The following is a 5,769-nucleotide window of genomic DNA, read 5'->3' on the forward strand; positions in this document are numbered from 1 at the left end:
CTATGACTGGCCCTCCCCACGACCCTGGGAATGGAGCAAGCTGTATTCCAGACAGAGTATGAGTCTCTTCGAGTTGAACGACTTTCTGGTAGGCATTTAACTTCCAGTGTGGGAGTCGTAAGGACAGTGTGGGTACAGTCAGATCATTCATGCTCATACAACTCAGCAAGCTCAAGTAGCTTGACCTTGTCATTCAACTAGAGGTGGGGAGAGCTGCACTGTGCCAGTGGCTTCTCTCGAACCCTCCAGCCTGAGCCTTGGAGCACGGAAGCCACGTTGGGACCCTCGGCATCGCTCACCATACCTTGCGTGGCAGATAGGAAATGCTCACTCAGAGTTGTACTAATGGACTGATCGAGACTCTGAGTAGTCTACTCGGTTCATCAATTGGCAGAAAATCGAGTTCCCCAATCCGTTGTCTCTCTACATGCTATGCAGGAGACTTGTGTGAGGCTTGTCCGGATGCAGCTTCTACAGGAAATGGCCCAGAAGACTTGCAATGATTTGAACACAACAGGGATGCATGTGTTGAATGCATGGCCTTCAGTTGGTGGTGATATTGTGGAAATTCTAGGAGGTGGGGCTTAGCTCGAGGAAAATGGGTCACTGAAGGTGTGCCTTTGACAGGTATAGTTGATCCTTCTCTTACTGCTTCCTGACAACTATGAGGTAAGTAGCCCATCAAGATATTCTACCTCATCAGAGGCCCCCAATCACAGCATCAAGAGACCACAGGATGAACCCACAGAAGTCAGGAGCCAAAATAAAGTTGAGTTGTTTCTGTCAGACTTTTTATCACAGCAAGTCAAGAATAAGAGACACTGGTCCCTTCTTTAAAGGCAAGATGGAGCTACACAGGTTGCCCTCATGCATCCTAAGGAAGCAGTGTATAGCTGTGTCTCAGGCCTTCACACGAAAATGCCACACCCTTTAAATAGTCTACAGTGTTTAAAAAACAATAAAAGAAAGGAAGAAAAAGAATATAAAAAATTCTGTGGAAACAATTTTGGAGCCCACAGAGCTTTTGAAAATGTCATTAGCAAACTGTAAAATCAGGGCGATAAAAATCAGACAGCCCTAGGGAAATAACAGTGTCCCCAGCGCAGGCCCCTCACCCTGAGTCACCAAGAGACCAGTTTCCATGCACAGGTCCAGGAAACAGGGAGGTCAGAGCTGATGCATGTCTCCTGCCTGCAATGGCTTCCAAGGTGGGGACGACCCGAGAAAGACAGAGCGGAGCTGGACCAACTGGAAATAAAGGGGGGAAACCTGAACAATTGAAAGGAGATCCTGAGCACCCAGGGACAACTTTAAAGGATTTTAAGAAAGCAAGATCATGCTCCAGGCTTCCCTGGTTGTTTCCATACCTCTACTCAGCAGTCAGGATAGCAGATCCATCCCTGAGGTTTCTGCAGTAATACATCTAAGACATCCCATAGGGAAAGGCCTTGCAAGGATAAAGTGTTGTAGGATGCTTGGAATAAGGTAGGACAGAAAGTATTGTCTAAAGGTCACCTGTACTATCATGGTAATGTTAGCAAGAGTTGTGTCTGTTCCTGATCAGGAAAATTCAAAGGTGTTTATTACTCACGGAGTTGCTTTACGGGGCTAGGCAGAGAGTGAAACGGTATCTAGACGAATGTGTCGGTCCTAACCAGGCACATGGTGATAAGCCCTGGGATGTGGATATGTGTGAGTGTGAAGGGGCTGCAAGCCTGGGGTGCAGGGAACACAGATCTTAAGCCTTCCTGATACAGTTGCTCCCTGCAGAGATGCTAACATGAAAAAATGCCCATCCCAAGTGCAACCGGGTTCGGTTTGGTTTTGTTTAATGTGCATTTCTAGTGTTTCATTGATTCCCCTTTTGAGACTTGTAACAAAATGGAAATGCAGATGAAAGAAGCCATCCTGGGGTAGTGCTGGCAGGCCTGCCAGTATTCAGGGCCCAGCGCTGGAATCAAAAGAGCATTTCCGTTTTTAGAGTTTTTTGCAACTCCATTCTCAGAAAGCAGATGCTCCAAAAAGTGATACTCCAGAGGACTTGTGAAATGTCCTTCCAAAGTCCCCAAGAGTTGGTGGCAAGGAGCAAGGAAAATTGCATTGTTGAGAGCTAGACCCATGACCTTGTGGATGAACTTTCACGAATTACATCCTTTTTCTTTATCCCTATCTCTTATAGCTTCAGGAGCTGCGTGTTACTTTTGTGTGAGGATAAGCAACTTGTGACATCTATGTTTCCTGGCCTTGAGCACCCTAGGTAAAGGTAAATGCCAGACTGAGTGGGTCCCCACTGGACTGGATAGGTCCCCAGTGATGTGTTCTGGAGCCTGTAGGGTTTCCTTGGAGGTCTCAATTCACTCCCTATCCAAATTCTGGTGACATGGCTGTCACACATCAGGGCTTTGGATAGTGGTTTGTCTTCCAGGCGTTAGCACTGTGGTGGAAGAGGGGGTCACTGTACCTGGCAGGTACATGAAAGACGGCTGTCCACAGGCCAGTGGCCCCAGGGTGCATTCTTGCTTCAAATTCAAATGATTCAAAGTACAAATCTTTCACCCCCAAAATCAGAAATGCTGACTGAGTATTCAGCCCTTTCTTGGGTATTGTTCAACATCGTATTTAAACCCTGTTCCCTGCTTCTAGAATCTTCCCATAGAAGGCCTACAGACATAAGCATCACTGCTATAGAGATGATGGGATCACAGTTGGCACAATGGTTCTAAATGATGATCCATTGTTTTTATATCACCATTACATTGTGAAAATGAGTTTGACTGAGTTGGCATTTAATTTCCAGCAATTATCCTGGGGTAACTTAGGATGTTTCAAAGACACCATGTCAGTAGCTTTTGCCAGTAGCTTTTATGAAAGGAAAGAAATTGAACTCTACCTGATGTTCCACAAACAAGGCACTACTTCAACTTGCTGGGCATCCATTTACAGTGTGAAGACCTGTTCTACCAATAAGAGGTATGTCACAGAGCTGAGGAGAGGGAACAGCTGGCAAAGTGCTTGTCATGTAAGTCAAGGACCTGTGTTCAACCCCTACAACCCACATTTTAAAAAAGAAGCCAGGTATATGCTTGTAATCCCAGCACTGGGGAAGTGAAGGGAGATGGATCCCTGGGGCTCACTGGCCAGCCAGCCTAGCCTACTTGTTGTCTCAAAAAAAAAAAGTAGAGGATGGGGATGGTGCTTAAGGAGTCTCCTTTAGAGTAACCTTTGATCTTGCCATGCATCTCCACATGAATGTTTACCTGCACACACAAGCATGCTCACATATGTTTGTGTACACAAACACAAAAAGGGCCACAAAGGATGTTTTTGTTAGCATGAAATATGCACACAAATCAATAGTGGGGAGAAAAGTGATCTACAATACATCATGCAGTATGATCAAGTTTCTAATATGCATATGTTGCATAGGCTATTCATTCATCCATTCATCAGATAAGTGTGGAGCCAGTCTGTGTTCATACTGTTCCAGGCACTGAGGAGTCACGAGCTACCGAGAGTTCATAATCTAGAAGGATGGAGGACAAATAAGCACATAAGGGATAAGCACCATGGGTACAGTACACTAGGCTGTACAGGAGAAGACTATCTTTGGATATAGTCAAGTGTGTGAGAATTCTTTGGGGAGATTTTGGGCAAAGCCTGCAAGGAATGGGTTGCTCTTCCCTGCACAGCACCAAGTTCAGAGGCTAGGAGAACCTGAAGTGCGCCTTCAAGGCACAGTAGCCAGGACTCAAGGCTCAAGTGGAAGGTCTGATGCCTCCATGGTGGGTGATGTTGAGTAATCACTATTCATCCTAAACATGTGAGGAGAAACACCACTGACCAAAATCGTCATGGACAAATTAATGAAAGCAACCTTTTTTTCTTTATGCACATGGGCTGCCTCCCCCTAAAACAGAGCTAAAGAAGTCATCATTGGACATGGGCAAGAGAAGGATTTCTATAGCTCAAGGGTAGGAGGTTTACAAGTGGGGGATTGCAGGCAAGTAGGCAGAGTGACTGGAGCAGCATAATGAGGTCCGCAACACAAAGTGGTCATAACAAGGTAGTCAGAACAGATGGTCATAATAACCTTTTGAAACAAAGGTAGGGTTGTAAAGTGGTCATAACAAGGTAGTCATAACAGATGGTCATAATAACCTTTTGAAACAAAGGTAGGGTTGTAAAGTGGTCATAACAAGGTAGTCATAACAGATGGTCATAATAACCTTTTGAAACAAAGGTAGGGTTCTAAAATGGTCATCACAACTTTTTGAAACAAAGTCACGGTTGCCATTTCCTGGAAGTGGAAGTACAGGACCATTGTCAGTTAAGATGTGGCATAGTCCAATCCTTGAGAAACACGGATTTAATCATAGTCAGGAATGAACCTAGCTTGTCTTTACTGTAAGATGACTTTCAAGCCTAACATGGGGGCAGGCTGGATCATCAATTACCAAGGGTCCTGGTCTTCTGTGAGCCCTTGGAGGATTTTGAGCAGGAAAGAAGCAGGGTGCTTTGGCTTCCCTGTGGGGTGTGAGTAGAAGCAGAATGGCTAGTTCAACGACCATTGTTAATAACTGTGCTTGAGGCTTATGACCTCAACAGGGTGGTAGGCTTAGATGACTAAATTTTGAAGAAATAATAAAGGTAGAATCAAGAGGACTGTCTAATACACAGGATTGAAAATGTGAGTTTAGAGGAAAATGACTTTTTTTTAACCTAAAGAACTTTAGAAAATTATTATGCCACTTATTTGTCTAGAAAATACTGGTGGAGTTAGAGTGGGACGTCCAAAGGATGGACAATGAAGTATGTGGTGAAGCCAGTAGCTAGCGCTCACCTAATCTGTGTGCTTGGGACAGATGCTGCCAAAACAGGTCCATTTTATATGTTTTCACTTGGCTATCGCGATAACTCTGAGATGCAGGTCTTGTTGCATAAGGGGTTGTGGGCTTGCACTTAACTAACTAGTCGAACCTTTTTTTTTTTAAATGACTATGCATGGCTTTCAGAATAAAAATAAAGGGCTCTCTGTTTGTGATAAACCCAAGGAGAAAAGGAAACATTGGTAAATTTTAGTATTTAGTGAATCTCTGGCGATTACTCAATTTGGGTGGGTGTGAGGTTGTTTCACATGTATTCCTTTAGTTCATCTGTATTGCGTTTTTTTTATTCTGCTGCTGTGATAAAACACCCTGAAAAAAGGCCACGAGAAGGAGTGTGTTTTAGCTCACACTTCCCTGTTACAGTCCAGTCATCATTGCTGAGAAACCAAGGAGACAAGAACTTGAAGCAGCTGGTCACATCACACCCACAGTCAGGACCAGAGAGACATGAATATTAATGAGTGCATGCTTACTTGTGTTCAGGCGCTTTTCTGTACTGCTCTAGTACAGAACCCACCCCAGGAAATGCTACTGCCTATAAGGTGTGGGTCTTCCCATCTCAGTTAATCTGATCAAGAAAAATCTCTCACAGGAGTGCCCAGCAGCATGGCTTTTGGTTGATCCCAGACCCGACCAAGTTGACTATCACAATCCATTGTCACCATTTTTTATCCTGCCAGCCCAGAACTAAAGGTTCTAGTCACAGGGCCTTGATACCTGCACTTTACATGTAATCTGCCTATCATCCTCTGGATTTTTCAAATCTCTCAGATGCAAACAAAAGAGGAAGAGATATTGAAAGGATATCTGGAATCTGTTGTGATTTCTTTTAGAGAATTAAGCAAATGGGTTACTTTTTTAACTATGATGCCTGCTAAACCTA

The sequence above is a fragment of the Peromyscus leucopus genome, chromosome 6, assembly GCF_004664715.2.
Source record: "Peromyscus leucopus breed LL Stock chromosome 6, UCI_PerLeu_2.1, whole genome shotgun sequence".
NCBI lineage: Eukaryota > Metazoa > Chordata > Mammalia > Rodentia > Cricetidae > Peromyscus > Peromyscus leucopus.